Here is a 17,033-nt window from a genome sequence, read left to right as displayed (position 1 = left end):
GCTGGACTTGCCATCAGAACCTCTCTTCTCAACCGACCCGGTTCCCCTCCTCCCCTGCCCCTGAAGAACGCTGGGCCGCCTCCCCCCAGACAGCAGCCCTGTAAGAATGCAGTGTTGGGGCTTCCTTGGTGGCCCAATGGTTAAGACTCCCTAATTCCAATCCAAGGGGTGCTGGCTCAATCCCTGGCTGGGGAACTAAGATCCCGCATGCCATGCAATGCAGCCCAAAATATAAAAAGCGAAAATTTTAAAAATGCAAAAAAAGAACTGTTTGTTTAAAAAAAGAATTCAGGGACTTCCCTGGCAGTCCATTGGTTAAGAATCTGCCTTGCAATGCAGGGGACGTGGATTTGATCCCTGGTCTAGGCAGTCAGATCCCACAGGCCGTGGGGCAACCAAGCCCACATCCCACAGCTAGAGAGTCCATGTGCCAAAACAAAGAACCCCACGCAGCCAAATAAATGAATAAATATTTAAAAGAAAGGAAGAGAGAAAGAATGCAGTACTGTTCCTAAAGCCCTTCTTCGTCAGCCCTCCCCCCTCCACTACATACCCAGGTGGCTCCCGCCCTAGAGTCGTTTTAGTGTGGCGGGTAACACTCTGCAATTGTGTCGTTTTGCAGTTTCCTCTCTTGGCAGGACTCGAAACGCCTTCACATCTGTTGTCTCCTGGGAGAGACGGAAGAGTAGGCTCTGGGGGCCAGAGCACTGGACTCCAGCCCTGTCTTGTCACTCCCTCGGGGAGCAGTGTAACCGCCTGTGCCTGGGTGTCTTCATCTCCCCCATACCCACCTCCTCGGGTGGTTCCAGAGTCAGGGGCCGGAGCTCTGTGAAAGGCCAGCCCGCTGCCCGTCACACGGGACGCTTAACGTTCTGGGCTGCTCCCCCAGCTCCCGTCCCAGCGATGAAGCAGGTGTCCTGGGAAGGCCTGTGGGTTTTCTTGGTTCAAGTGTGGCAGTTCTCACCTGTGCCTTCATGGGCAGTCAGACCAATGGACTAGATTTTCCTTTGAAAATTTAGGTTGGCAGAACTTTCCTGACACCTCCTCTGTTCCAGGCGCTGGCAGACACTGGGGGCCCCGACGGGAATAAGATGGTCCCTTCTCCAGAAGGGGTGTGTAAACAAATAACAACACCCTGTAAGAAAGGAAAAGCACTGTGGGAGAGGGGGTGTGGAAGGATCAGTAGGAGTTCATCAGATCAGGAGGACTGTGAAAGGCAAAGAGTGCGCTCCAGGCAAGGGGACCGGTGGGTAGAAAGGCACCGCCATGGGAAAGATCCCGATTGGTGGAGCATCCGTGTTGGTGTTTAGGATGACCTGCCCTGCAGAGCTCCCCAGCTCCCCAACACAGAGAAGCATTCTAGGAAGCCTGGTACCTGCTCCCTTGTCAGCTCAGGAGGGTCGGATCCAGGGAAGGCTTCACAGTTTGAGGAATATCAGTGAGCTCAGAGATATGGCCAGATGTGCCTCCTCTAGGACTCAGGCAGCGAGGAGCTTCCGAGACTTTTCTTGGTTGGAGTTGAGGGCACGTGTTACCCACCAACTCGACAGTAGCCCTGGAGACACTGTTGCTGTGTTTGTGCCAGGGCCTGGGATGGAGATGAATAAATATGGTCCCTGCACCACATACAGGAATGAGGATGAACAGTCCTCAAGGCCCATATCACATCACTACTGATGCTCTATGGGGCTGTAGAGGAGGGGCAGCTAGAAGGCAGGAGCAGGGGCCATCATGAGGAGGGAATCTGAAAAATATGCTAATAAGAAGAAGAAAAATTATAATGATGAATGATTATTGAGCACTTGCTATGTGCCAGGCACTGCTCTAAGAATATTTTTAAGAGCTAATCCAAGTTTATTTTTATATTAATTTATTTTAATTGGAGGATAATTACTTTACAATACTGTGATGGTTTTTGCCATACACTGACATGAATCAGCCATGGGTGCACATGTCCCCCTATCCTGAGCCCCCCTCCCACCTCCCTCCCCACCCCATCCCTCTGGGTTGTCCCAGAGCACCAGCTTTGAGTGCCCTGCTTCATGCATCGAACTTGCCCTGGTCATTTATTTTACAAATGGTAATCTACACGTTTCAGTGGTGTTCTCTCAAATCATCCCACCCTCGCCTTCTCCCGCAGAGTCCAAAAGTCTGTTCTTTACATCTGTGTCTCCTTTGCTGCCTTGCAATAGAATTGTCGTTACCAAATTTCTAAATTCCATATACATGCATTAATATACAGTATTGGTGTTTCTCTTTCTGACTTACTTCACTCTGTATAATAGGCCCTAAGAATTTTATACAGACTTACACTCTACCTACACAACAGTGCTGTGAGGCAGGTGTCTATCATCCTCTTTTACAGATGAGGAGAACTGATGCAGAGAGGCTGAGTGACTGTCTTGGGCACACACAGCTGGGAAGTGGCCAAGCCAGGCTAAACCTGGGCAGTCTGACCTCAGAGCCCTCACTTGAATGACCTGGTGCAGCCTGAACACTAAGCCTTCTCTAAGAACTCGGCACCGCCAGGGCTGGGACTGTGTCTTGCTCTAATGCATAGTGTCAGTGTTGGTCACTCAGTTGTGTCCGACTCTTTGCCCCACGGGCGGTAGCCCGCCAGCATCCCCTGTCCATGAAATCCTCCAGGCAAGAATACTGGAGTGGGTTGCCATTTCCAGTAGGCACTCAGCAGGGATGTGTCGAGCCCTGAAAGAGCAGGGGCAGTAGAGACAGGGACAGGCGCTGCAGACAGATGTTGTAGCTGGAGCAAAAGCCTCAGATACCAGCACATGAAGTGGCTTCAAGGTATTTCCAGAGCTGGAACACTGGAAAGCTGGAGGGGGCCAGTGAAGGAATGCAGAGCTTGAGAGTCAGCTTCCCTGGCTGACTCTTCCTGTTTTGAAGACCTGGCACCTGCCTGCCTTCGCCTGCAAACCTTCCCCCCGCAACTGACCCACATGGAGAAAGGGGGGCACCGTGACTTTTTGTCCCCACACCACTCTGTGCACTTGTTCCTTCAAAGGCTCCCAGGGGCTGGGGCGGCCTGCACCACCCAAAGGTCTCAGGAAAGATGGTCAAACATGTTCCTGTGTGGGATGGCTTACTGAATGCTTGAGGCTTCAGGGAGCTAGTGGTTTTTCTTTTTCTTTTTTTTGCTTTTTAATTTTTATTGGAGGCTAGTTACTTTACAATGTTCTGTTGCTTTCTGCTGTACAGCAAAGTGAATCAACTATATGTATACATATATCCCCTCTTTTGGGACCCTAAATCCTTCCCATTTAGGTCACCACAGAGCACTGAGTAGAGTTCCCTATGCTATACAGTAGGTCCTCATTAGTTATCTATTTTATACATAGCAGTGTATATAGGTCAATCCCAACCCCCCAATTCATCCCGCCCTCCCCCTTAGCCCCCTTGGCATCCGTACATTTGTTCTCTACTTCCGTGTGTCTTTTTTTGCTTTGCAAATATGTTTATCTGTGTCATTTTTCTAGATTCCACATAGTTGTGTTAATATACCATATTTATTTTTCTCTTTCTGACTGACTTCACTCAGTATGACAGGCTCTGAGCCCATCCACGTCTTGGCAAATGGCATAATGCTATTCCTTTATATGGCTGAGTAGTATTCCATTGTATATATGGACCACATCTTCCTCTAATGATGGATGTAAAGCTTGTTTCCATGTCCTTACCGGTCAGAATGGCCATCAACAACAAATCTCCAAACCATAAATGCTGGATAGTGTGTGGAGAAAAGGGAACCCTCTTACACTGTTGGTGAGAATGTCACTATGGAGAACAGTGTGGAGATTCTTTTAAAAACTAAAAATATGGAGAAACAGGCATAGAGAATAGACTTACGGACATGGGGAGACTGGAGGAGAGGGAAGAGAGAGGTATGGAAAGAGGAACATGGAAACTTACATTACCATGTGTAAAAGAGATAGCCAAGAGGAATTTGCTGTATGGCTCAGGAAACTCAAACAGGGGCTCTGTATTAATCTAGAAGCGTGGGATGGGGCGGGAGATGGGAAGGAGGTTCAAAAGGGAGGGGATATATATGTATACCTATATTGCTGATTCATGTCGAGGTTTGACAGAAAACAAAAAAATTCTGTAAAGCAATTATCCTTCAATAAAAAAATTTTTTTTAAGAAAAACTAAAAATAGAGCTACCATATGACCCAGCAATCCTAATCCTGGGAGGAAATCATAATTCCAAAAGACACATGCACCCCAGTGTTAATTGCAGCTCTACTTACAATAGGGAGCCAGTGTTTTCCACAGGTCCTTCCCTCCAGCTCCCTGGGCTCTGGATAGGAAAGCAGGGCTGGGACTTTGCTCTGTGACTTCCTAGCTGGGTGCTGTGGGGTGATCAATTCTGTGCCTCAGTTTCTATCTCCATAAAGTGGGAGTAAAAACAACAACAGAATTAAAGTGGGCAAGATTTGGGGAAACTCCTGTCAGAATGAAGATCAGTGAAAAGTAGTTTCTCAGCATCCTGCTTTGCTTCTGGGACTTCAGTTTCTTCCATAAAAGGAAGACTTGGACAATGTTTCTCTTTAATGCCAGTCAGGCTTGATATTCTGGAATTCAAAGCGATGAACATCAGTGGACTAGATATCTAAACACATTTTCATACACGTATGTGCCATATGACTACGTGTGTGTGTGTGTGTGTGTGTTAGTCACTCAATCGTGTCTGACTCTTTGCGACCCATAGACTGTAGCCCACCAGGTTCCTCTGTCCATGGGATTCTCCAGGCAAGAATTCTAGAGTGGGTTTCCATGCCCTTCTCCAGGGTACCTTCCTGACCCAGGGATTGAACCCGGGTTTCCTTCATTACAGGCAAATTCTTTATAGTCTGAGCCACCAGGGAGTTTATATGACTATAAATGTATACAATTTAATCACTTTTATAAATTTAAGATATATGCAAAATAATATTTAATATAAACATATAATGGATGGCATCTTTGGTTGTGTTTTCCTCCTTTAAAAAAATTACGTATGTATGTATTTATTTATTTTCGCTGCACTGATTCTTCGCTGCTGTGCGTGGGCTCTCTAGTTGTGACAAGTGGGGGCTACTCTAGTTGTGAAGCACGGGCTTCTCATTGCAGAGGCTCCTCTTGCTGCAGAGCATGGGCTCCAGGGTGCACAGGCTTCAGTGGTTGCCCTGCATGTGGAATCTTCCTGGATCGGCGATCAAACCTGTGTCCCCTGCATTGGCAGGTGGGTTCCTAACCACTGGACCACCAGGGTAGTCCAGTTGTGTTTTCTTCTGATTGAAAAATTAGTATGTATTTGTTGAAAATCTTTTGAAAAATACAGGAAAAGAAAAAAATTTAACCACTATTCCATATTTGATACTGCCTCTTGGATATTTAATAATTCCTCTCCCACCTTTTTTTTCCTATGAATGTACACAGATTTAAAAAAAAAAACAAAAAAAAACATGTTTGGGGTTGTACTCTGCATCCTATTTTTCAATTCAAGCCGAGCTGTGGAACCAGGACTCTGGGCAGGACTTCATCCCCATGCCCGAGAGGAAGCGGAGGCCGATGCTGCCACAGCTGTTCTGTGCCCGCTCCCTGGCTCCTGCCCGGGTGGCTGGCTGCAGGCATCTGACCTTCGGATGTTCTGTGTCTCTGGCGGGTGCGCATTTTTACACTAATTTTAGCCTAGCCTCTCAGGCCCACTGGCCTTAGGGGCAGCGCATAATGGATGCCTTATGTAGACAGCTGCCAACGGTGCAGGAGGAAGCGTCCCACCTTAAATGTTCCTCCTCGCCGGCCAGTCTTCTGCTCTCGGAGAACAAGCCGGCTCCCTGTTCCTTCTCTCACCAGGAAGGGGCCGATGTTGACGTTCCCAGCCCAGCAGGCCGGACCTGGCGGGCAGGTGGCCCACCGAACACATGAACGATTGCTTCTCTGGACAGGGCCACGTTTTCACAGGACAGGCTTGAGTTTGAGCTGAAACAGCTGAGAGAGAGACTTCTCAAGAAATGGATGGGTGGTGAGTTTGCAGCAGGGTATCTTAAACATCTGTGGGCATGTAGAGAGAGCCTTCCAGACCCTCGCGTTACTGTTTGACCTTTGTCAAATGTGTGCAAACATACAGTGTCCTCTGACATCCCATTTTGTTCTGATGGCAGCCCTGTGTATGAGGTAAGAGAATTCCCATTTTACAGGCAAAGGAACTGAGGTTGAGATGGGGAAGTAATTTTGCTCAAAGTAATCCAGCATGTCAGCGGCAGGAACTTGACTGTGAACCGTAAGCCCAGGGTTCTTTCCATTCCCAGGCACCATATGGGTCACCGGTTCATCTGGGTTCATATCCATCTGCTCTGTGTTCTCTTAGGTTTGGTATTATTTTTACAAAATGGAGATGCTTTAATTTTCACCTTAAAAACTATACATGTTTATTGAAAATAAAGATCAAGTATAGAGACATATACAAAAATCCGACTTTATTTAAGACATTACCAAAATATAAAATAATATGTAAATATAAAATAATACCACTCTCTAAAGTTTTGTTGGAAAATATAATTGTTTTAATTTAAAGTAGGTAATTTATGTTAAGAAATACACACACACACACATATATATACATATATATACACACACACACATATATACATACATATACACACACACACACACCTGGGTGGTGTGTTTCTGAAGCACAAACCTGTTTGTGTGAGGCTTTTGCTTCAAAACATGGGACAGCTCCCTTTGTCCACCAGGTGAAGTCCACATGCCATAGCCTGACATCTGACCTTCACATCTTGGTACCTGCTGAATCGTCTCCCCACTTTCTCACCATCTAGGCTCCCCCAGCACTTAGATATCTCTACCGCAGCACCAAGGTGGGGCTAGAAACTTTCCGCACACTCTGCTTCCTGAGCAGAATGGAGCCACAAAGGAGGAAGCCAGTGGCTTACTCATCTCCACGTCCCTGGGGCCCACATGGGGTCAGACACAGTGCCAAGACAGTTGAATGTATCGATCCCCAGCCCACAGTCCTTCGTAAGAAACTGGAGCTTTGATCCAGGCTTAGAAGTAAGCTGAGACTGGCCCAGCAGCTGCCAGCCCCATAAGGAAGTGGCTGCTTGGCCAGACTCCCAGGAGGGGCCTGCAGGGCCAAGTCGAGAAACGCCAACCCTGGGCAGACTGGGAGGAGGAAAACGGAAGGGCGTCCCCAGATGTGTGCTGGAGACCAGTCCCTTCCCCCATGGCGAACCTTCCACCTCCACCCCAGATCCCCTCCCCAGTCTCAGGGTGACAGCATGGCCAGTGTAACACATCCCCAGCCTGGACACTGGCTCTTAGACTGGAGTTCAGTGCTCTTCAGGCACAGCCCATAGGCATCACTGCTGCTCTGGAGGAAAAAAGTTCTTGAGGGACTATCTTGGCCAGTGAAGGCAGGACCCTCTCTCTCCAACGCCATGTGGGACTCTTCTCTGGGCCCCTTAGCCTCCCAGACTCTGGGCTCTGGACATTGTTGTGGGAGAGGCCAGGCCCTTAGAGTTCCACAGCTTCAGCTCCTGCCAGTCTTGTCAAGTTATTAGATCAGGGCTCCATCTCTCCGAGCCTCAGTTTCTCCATCCACAAAATGGGACTAGTGATACCAACCTTTCAGAAGTTTTGTATCTTCCAGGAAAGTGCAAGCAGGCACTTCATGAATGCCTGTGCTCCTCCTTCTGGAAAGTCCGCAAGGCCTTGAGAGTCTCCCTGAGAAATGCCTAGGCTTCTCGGCAAGGGTGGTAGTCTCTGGGGAGAGGTGCTGGGGCAGGCTGCACTTGGCACATCACCCTAGGAGCCACCACTTCTCTGATTCTGGCGTGGTCTCAGGAATTTAGCCGAAGACAAAGCTTTTGTTTTCTAATGAAAGTCTATGGAAAAGTAGAGTTGTTTTTGTTTTTGTTTTTTATAGAAAATCTACTTCACTTTCAGTTTTCTAGGAATATGTCTTTCCTTCATTTGTTTTTTTTTTTAATAATTTTGTTTATTTATATTTGGCTGCATGGGATCTTCATTGTTTTGTGTGGGCTTTTCTCTAGTTGGGGTGAGTGGGGGCTACTCTCTAGTTGCCATGAGCAGGCTTCTCATTATGGGGGCTTCTCTTTGCGGGGGCCTCTCTTTCCGGGGCCCTCTCTTTCCGGGGGCCTCTCTTTCCGGGGGCTTCTCTCGTTGCAGAGCAAACGCTCTAGATGCACGATAGTTGCAGTGCACAGGCTCAGTAGTTGCGACGTGTGGGCTTAGTTGCTCTCCAGCATATAGAATCTTCCTGGCCCAGGGATCAAACTGGTGTTCCCTGCACTGGCAGGTAGACTCGTATCCACTGCAGCACCAGGGGAGTCCTCATTCACTTACTGATTCATCCAGTTATTCGTCCTGAAAATATCTCCATGGCCTTGGCCGTCTACCAACATATGGCGAGAGGTGCACAAACAGACCACGCAGGGACCCTGCCTTCCAAGAGCCCGCTGTCTCACTAGTAATTGTCATTCAGGGTAAAAATGTAAGAGTGACATGGGAAGTGTTGGGGGTGAGAGTGACTGCTTCCTGCAGGGTTGGCTGGAACAGAAGGTGGCATCAGAATGAGCCAGCTGGGAAAAGCATAGGGAAAAGACTCCAGTCTCCAAAGATACCAAATTCCAAGAATAAACTTGGGAAGGCATTGTGAATTAGTCTATAAGTTAAATGAAATTCCAATTCCAATTCCAAAGTGTTTCCATTAAATGATTATAAAGTATATCTGGAAAGATAAACTTGGAATAATAGCCTAGAAAAAAATCAGTGTTGGTAAAGGAATAGGCTTGTGGATCGGTGGACAAGAACAGAGCACCCAAAAGTAGATGTAAGTGAGCACGGTGTTTAAAATTAGAGACAAAAAGGCAAATGATTCCTAACATACTATAAGACAACAAGTTAGCTATTTTAGGACAAAAATAAAAGAATAAAACTAGATCCAAATCTCAGTCCTTGCATCAAAGTACTTCCAAGCTAAAGAAAAAGCATGAAACCAAAAAGGTATTAGAAGAAAAACAGTGAGGGAATATTTATACCCTGTTGGGATGGAGAATGCCTCCTTAAGTAGAAAACTAAATCCAGAAAACATGAAATAAAATATCAATAATTAAAGACCCATGGGCAAAAAAAAATCCCACAGTAATCGGGGTTAAGCAATAATAATGAACTAAGAAAAGTATGTATGATGGGTGAACACGTGTATGATGGGTAAAGGGTTAGTAGCACTAAGACAGAAGAGCTTATAAATCACGTAAAGACAGATCAGTAGAAAAATGGGCAGAGGATATGGATAAGCAGTTTGCAAAAGACAAAACACAGGGCGTGGCAAGCATATGAAGGGTAGCTACCTGTAGTCAAAGGATGTGCATTAAAGAATCAAGATGCACTTCTGGTTGCCTATTTCAAAGTGTGAGAATACCTAGGGAAGTGAGGAGTGGGACACAGGGGCACTGGATTGTGCCCCTGTTGGTGGATTGTGAATTGAATTTAACAATATGTATCAACATTTTCAAATGTGCACAGCCTTCAACTCATCAGCCCCCTTCTAAACAGCTATCCTAAGGAAACAGTCCAAAAGTGCCTGGAATCATGCATATAAGAAGGAAGCAGAGCATAGTGGTTAAGAAAGAGGCATCAGAGGTCAGAGAGACCTGGTTTTAAGCCCTGTGATCCTGTAAAGTTACTTAACTTCTCTAAGCATCAGATCCCTTATCTGTAAAGTGGTTATGATAATAATACCACCTTCATAGGCTTGTTGTGAGATAATATTCAATGAGATAACACTTATAAAAACCATAGATATAATTTATATATGTGTATGTAAATTTATATGTATACTTATTATAAATAAAATTCAATGACATAATACTTATAAAACTCATAGCAGAGTGCTGGGTAAGCACTGAATACCAGAGTGCATACCAGAGTAAGCACTGAATAAATGTTGACTATTTTATTATTACCAATCAGACTGTTTATCATAGTGTTGTTTATAATAGTGAATAATCAGAAGCAATCAGTTCGTCCATCAGTAGGTTAATAAGTAAAAGAATGGCCATGGAAATGCAGCCATCTAGAGACCTGTATGTATTTATGGGTCCAGAAAGCTGCTTTTCACGTAACAGGATATGGTTTTTAAATTTTGTCTATTTATTTATTTTTGGCTATACTGGGTGTTCATTGCTGCACGCGGCCCTTCGCTAGTTGCTTCGGGTGGGGGCTACTCTCTGTTGCAGTGCGTGGGCTCCTCACTGGGGTGGCTTCTCTTGTCACGGAGCACAGGCTCTAGAGCACACAGGCTTCACCTGCTGCGGTTTGTGGGCTTACTAGTTGCGTCTCGAGGGCTTAGTTGCCTTGCAGCATGTGGAATCTTCCCAGACCAGGAATCGAACCTGTGTCCCCTGCACTGGCAGGCTGATTCTTAACCACTGATCACCAGGAACGTCCTGATTACTGGTTTTTGTTTTTTAGATTGTCAAAATTATGTGTAAAGTATGGTCCAAATGGTATACATCTGTGTATCTAGACAAGTTCTGTTGATTCTTGTTATTCACAGTTAAGTCCTATAAAGGTCCACAGACACTGACCCAGTGAGCACTGAACCATCGCTGCTAGGGGAAATATAACATTAGGTGCCTGGGAGCCTCTGGACATTTTTGTCAACCTGTCAATACGTAACCTTGTTTTATGTGTGTTTCTATCAAATACACTTTATTTAATATATATTTTTGAACTCTCTCTCTATATATATAAATATTAAGACTTTGAACTCATGGCGAATAGCCCTTGCCTGGAGGAAGCTTATCTAACACACGTGTTGTCTCTGTAAGGCACATCACAGTGAGATCACTGACAAAAAGCACAAAAATGGCACTAAATAGACTGTGAAAGGGACACTTGTTGACATAGGGGAGCAGAAAGAGGCAGTGGCACCTTTTCGACCTCAGCCGGGAACATGCACGTGGAGAGGCTCAAATCGTTTGCTCCGTGTGCGTCTGCAAACACACAAAGGCACTCTGAGTGTCGATTTCGAGATTAAACCACCTTTAGAGAGTCAGTGAGTTTGCAAATGCAGAGTCCTTGAATAATGCCAGTCAATTGTATCTAAAAAAGTTAGTCATGTTTTAAGAAAATATTGATTTATTTATTTGGCTGTGTCAGGTCTTAGGTGCGTCATGTGGGATCTTTTGTTTTGGCACGTGGGAATCTTTTGTTGTGGTGCTCAGGCTTTATCTGGTTGTGGCAAGTGGTTTAGTTGCCCTGAGGAACGTAGATCTTAGTTCCCCTATCAGGGATCAAACCGGAGTCCCCTACATTGGAGGGTGGATCCTCAATCACCGGACCACCAGTCATGTTAATGATAGTTATCTGCGGGTCAGCGTGAAGGATAGTTTCCCTCTTTCTTCCTTGTACTTATAACGCTTCAACTTTCATGGTAGACGTGTGTAAGTAAAATCGGGCAAAGCAGTAAACTTATTTTTATTTTGGAAAGAAAACCTCTTCCCTGATGGCTTTCCATTGTCAAGATAAAAGCCAGATTCGGTAGAATAATAAAAACAGCTAATAGTTGTAGATGTTTCTTACCAGGCACCCCGCAGACTTCTAAGCCCTTTACATGTATTAATTCATGTACTTCTCACCAAAAGAGATAGGTACTATTATTATCCTCATTTTAAGGTGAGAAAACTGAGGCAAAGAGAGGCGGGTAACATGCCCAAGGTCAGAGCTAGTGAGAAGCAGAGTTCAGATCAGAACCCAGGCAGTCTGGTTCCAGAATCCACGCTTTCAACCAAAATTCTGAGCATCTGCTCAGTGCCTAGCCTGGCTCTGGGTTGCATAGATGCCCAGGAGAATCTGACTAAGGGACTTCCAGTCTGGATTGATGGCAGCAACAGGGGTGTAACAGTGCCGTAGGCTCAGAAGGGAGCCTTCCTGGCCCAGCCTGGGGCTCAGAGAAAGTGGCATGCTTTAGCTTAGCACTCCATGCCCCCACAGTCTGGCTCCCCTTTCTTTCTCATCTTCTTACAGGCACACTCTCCCTCCCAACAGGGCATCCCACCCCGAGCCATATCCATCCATCCCCCTCTCTCTCAAGCCATCAGGAAGAACCGAGGGCTCCTTCTTCAGGTCACCCGTCTATTTAGGAACCACAAGGCCGTCGTCCCCACTCACCTGTCGATCTACCCCCTCAAATGAACTTGTCTCATTTCGTCTATCCATAAAAGTGTGTTAAAGGAATAAATGAACAAATATAGGCCAACTGGATTGGAGCACAGTTGTGGTTGAAGGCTGCCAAGGCTCCGGAGGACTCTGGAGGGCTGAGCTGTCTGGCCTGGAGCCTCTGTGACCGCAGGATCGGGAGGCAGAGCTGACAGGGCTGCTAGACCAACATTAGCCCAGGTGTTGTTTCTGTGGCTTCTGAAAAACCCCCACCCCAGTGGGGAAGACTAAGAAAGGTCCCATTCAGCTCCTCTTGGCATTTCCAAGGGAAAGGATGGGGTTTGGATTGGCTGGGCTGGGCACATCTTTTCTAAAATAGCTTCATGCATATTCAACTGCTCCCTGAAATAGTCGGGTGGCTATTTTAAGCGGCTTCTACTCAGATGCCCACACATAATGGCATCTACCTTGAGCGTGTAAACCAGCAAGAAGCAAAGAAAAGGGTATGAGAGGACAATGCTGGGACGCCTTTGATGGATTCCTACCACTCCTCCCCCACCCCTTGGTGTGTTTTCCTCTCAGGGACTCCCTTGCATGAAATTGAAAGTCATGGTTACTATGACAACTGACTGGAGGAGTTTTCCCATCCAGTGACCTCACTCACTGGATCTCAGAAGGCACAACTACACCAGAACGGCCATCACTTAAGGCGCAATAACCTAAGTCCATAACAGAAGTCCATCAGTTTCCTCCTAAGAGAATCCCTTAGTGCCTATTTCCTTGTGGTTTACACACAGCTCTAACAAGTTCCCAGCAGAATGGAAGTGGAGGCAGTGGGAGGGCAGGGGGTTGAGATTACAACCGACAACCCAGCTCTTAGGGTAAAGAGAGAACAACTCTACAAAGGACACATTTATTAACAAATATGTACTGAAGCATCAGTGTGTACCCTGTGCTGTTTGCTGGGGAAATAAAGATAAATAAGACACAGGTCACGGGATGAACAGGTAAACAGTTGTGTTTATCTAAGCTCTACCTTTGTTTCCCCTGAAAAAGTTTCGAAAAAGAGGTTGGAAATGCATTGTTAGAAGCGCTGAGTTCAGAAATACAATGTCCCAGGTGCCACAGTTGAGGTAAGGACCCTGGATTTGCAAAGGAAGGAAAGAGATCTTCTGAGGAGGTTGGGAAGGTGAGGCTTGTGCAGAGGGATGGGAGCTCTTGGAAGGCAAGCAGGTGGTGGCCTTTGTGTGAGGTGGCAGCCACAGCACATGCAAAGGAAGAGAGGTGGGAAACAGCGGGTTTGTTTGGGGACTTCCCAGCTTCAGATGGCCAGAGCCTGGTGTTGAGCGGTGGGGTGGGGTGGGGGGAAGAGAAGGGCAGAGAGGGAGACCTATGAGAGAAGAAGTGGGGGGCCCCTCAAAGCCTTGTCTCTGGAGCCTTGGAGACTCTGCTCTAGCAGAAGAACTCTCTGGGGCTATTGCATGTTTGGGCAGAGATCCCTACTCACTCCAGTCACATCTGAAGGTCTCCCTCCGTCATAACATAGTACAGTGATTGGAAGAAAATGAGATTATGTTAAAAGCCTCACAGGGAGAGATGCAGCTATTAAGAATGAGTTGAAAGTTCATTCCAGCATTTTAGGACATATATCAGAAAAGTAAAATGAAGAGGGAGGCTGGAAGCCTGGGTCCCAGCAGGCGGGTAATGATGGGGAAGGACTGACTTGGGGCTCCAGGTCTCAGCTGGCTCAGCTGTGTGTCAGGAAGAAGAAATGGCTTACCTATACGTGTCTGAATTTATGCTTGCCCTGTTGCCCCGTAGTTACCCAGAAAAGATTCTTCTTTGTGTAGGGCACCCTGGGAATGGCAGGAAAGTGTGTGATACCTTTGAGAAAGATGGTCACTCGGAAGGGCTGGACGAGAGTGATAGATGAAATTTAAGGAAAAGAGTCCATGCTGCAGTCCATGGGGTTGCAAAGAGTCAGACGACACGACTTAGCCACTGAACAACAACAAGGAAATGAGGTGCTCTCTCTGGAGGACACCTATCCAGTAAAAATTCACCACATGCTATTAATACCCCTCAGTTGGCCTCTTTGAAGCCTGCAGGAGCCATCAGCAAGAATCCAGGTGTTCAGAGGTGCTGCGTGTCTGCCCTCGCGCTGCCTCGCGTCCCCGCGCGGCCACTTCTTTATTCTCCACTTGTTCTTCCATCGCATCATTCGCTCACTGCCTTGGCACTACAGACAGAAATTGTCCGCATAGACATTAGTTTCATTGCTGAATTTTCAGGGATCTGTGAAAGCCCTGAAGTTAAAAGAGAATGAATGTATATTCTGTGTTCATTTTCTGAAGAGACAGCGCACAGCTTTCAGCAGATTCTCAAAGGGGCAGGTGACCCACAAAAGGTTAAGGAACCACTGATAGAGATGGGAATTGTTTCCTTTTAGAACAATTGATTTCACCTTTTGGTAAACAAACAGGGCAAGGAAGTACTAAATGAAATTCCTAGTTCTGTGCTGAGCTGTCTCAGATGATTCAGTGACCATGGGGACTCAGCCAGTGTCCCCGGCATCACTGGGCACCCAGCGTGTGTGCCCACTGGAGCGGAACCAGGCCCAGAGGCCTTCCAAGCACTGAAGGAGAGCAGAATCCCCTGTTAAGGCTTCTCTCTGTTTCTCTCTCTTTCCAACCACAGTGTCTCTGCAAGGCCCCTTTCCAGCCCACATTTGGCAGGACAAGCAGAGGTCCTCCTGGTTTGGGTCGATTTAGAAAGCTGGTAGAATGTGAGAAAGGAGAAAGCCTATGAGCTGGAGTGGTAGAGGTCTGAGTATTGAATAAGGCTTTGAAGGGAAGGTGTGGCAGAAAGGTATTGATCAGTTCTAAGAGTCAGGTTGTGTCAACCTGGAAAGCCTCCAGGGCTTCCTGTCTATGAGTAAAAGCCAGAGGTCTTATAAATGCCTCCACAGCCCCAGTGAACAGCCATCAATAACTTCTAATACCCCATATCCTCTGGCCCCTATACTGTTCTTTAAACTGGTCTCAGGGCCTTTGTACTTGCTGTTTCCTCTGCTGGGAAAAATGTACCCAGGGTTCACTCCCTCATTTCCTTCAGGGCTTTACTGAAATGTAAAGAAGTCTTGGTAAAGACGTCTCTGGCCCCTATTTAAAGTGGCCATGCCTCCTGCCCCCCCCATCCTATTCCCTGCTTTCTTTGTCTTAATGCACTCACATGCCATTGCCTGTATACTACTTCTGGTGCCAGGAACAGCACTTGGCCCATGCGTGCATGCTAAGTCGCTTCAGCCTGTCTGACTCTTTGCTACCCCATGAACTGTAGCCCGCTAGGCTCCTCTGTCCATGGGCTTCTCCAGGCAAGAATACTGGAGTGGATTGCCATGCCCTCCTCCAGGGGATCTTCCCGACCCAGGGATCAAACCTGCATCTCTTCCTCCTGCATTGGCAAGCGGGTTCTTTACCACTAGCGCCACCTGGAAAGCCCACCTGGCCCATAGTAGATGCTAAATTAATGTTTGTGGAATGACTAAATTTGATGCTTACTGTGCTCTGAGCTAGTTTGAACATCCTATCATCTCATACTGGTCCTGTAGGAACTCTGCAGGGAGGGTTTGAGTTTCCCTCTTCCCAGGTGAAAACCAGAGACTCATAGAAGCTTGGAACCACTTCCTGGCTCTGGGGTCTAAGAAACTCCTGCTGTCTGCTTGCTCTCCCCATCCCGCCCCTGGAAGCCTTTGATACCGCTTTTCCCAGGGTTCCTGAGTCAGACAAGAGGCAGGGTCTGTGCATGGTACAGTCAGTAGTTAAAAGGCCACAGCAAACTCTCACAATCCAGCTGTCTGCAGGTCAGACAGTGTTTGGTATGTCCTAGAAGTGGCCAGTCATTCTTTTCAGGAGCAAAGTAAAAGAGAAAAGAAAACTTTATAGGGCTTTTGATGAATCCCTACTCCTTGTTTAATTGCTAACTCGTGACTGACTCTTTTGTGATCCCATGGGCTGTAGCCCACCAGGCTCCTCTGTCCATGGGATTCTCCAGGCAAGAATACTGGAATGGGTTGCCATTTCCTTCTCCGGGTATCTTCCTGACCCAGGGACTGAACTGCGTCTCCTGCATTGGCAAGCAGATCCTTTACCACTAAGCCATCAGGGAAGCCCCTGCTCCTTATTGCCACCCCACAATGGATCTTCAATATCAGCTCACTTTTCTGCAAAAGATTACTTAAACAAGGACTTTGCTCTTTGAAAATATAGCCCAGAACCCAAAAGTAAGCCCAGAATGTGTCAAGATAGATATATATAAACCAGCTCTTTTGATAGTAGTGGAACCTATCAGTGTCTGTTTTATTCATCATTCTGATACATGCCCAGCCTGTGGGAGTTGGGGGTATGGGAAGATGGTGAAACAGGACACAGGCTGCGTGGATGAAGGGAGAATGACACCACCAACCCCCAGGCACCCTGTGCTGGTCTTTGAGAATTATAAATATGACACAGAATGAACCTTCAAGGGACTTGCAATCCAGCAAGAGAAACAGATGGAAAACAATTAAGCTTAAGTCTATTTATTTATTCAAATCCTCCCCTTGCTCCAACAAGAATTCTAGGTTGAAATAGGACATATGGTATGATAATATGCTGCAGTTGAGGTGGGGATGGGGGCTCACAAAGGAGGGGATGCTATCTTCTCCCTGGGGAGTCAGGGGATCTTAGAGGTGGTGGTGATGGTCTGCTTGGTGACCCAGCAGGTGGCCCATGCGGCTGGAGCTTGGGGGCAGACTGTCCTCCATCCAACATCCAAGGCCTGTGCTGTGA

At 46.8% G+C, this 17,033-nt stretch overlaps 1 protein-coding gene across 5 annotated transcripts in view; it reads left to right on the top strand.

The window, feature by feature from the left end:
- The window catches only part of HIVEP3 (HIVEP zinc finger 3), a 565,857-nt gene that overhangs the window by 386,617 nt on the left and 162,207 nt on the right, over positions 1-17,033 (top strand). The window lies entirely within an intron of this gene.

This window comes from Bos mutus, chromosome 3 (assembly GCF_027580195.1).
Source record: "Bos mutus isolate GX-2022 chromosome 3, NWIPB_WYAK_1.1, whole genome shotgun sequence".
In the NCBI taxonomy this organism is placed as follows: domain Eukaryota; kingdom Metazoa; phylum Chordata; class Mammalia; order Artiodactyla; family Bovidae; genus Bos; species Bos mutus.
Note: the sequence above shows the minus strand (reverse complement) of the source record. Positions and strands in the feature narration are given on the sequence as shown.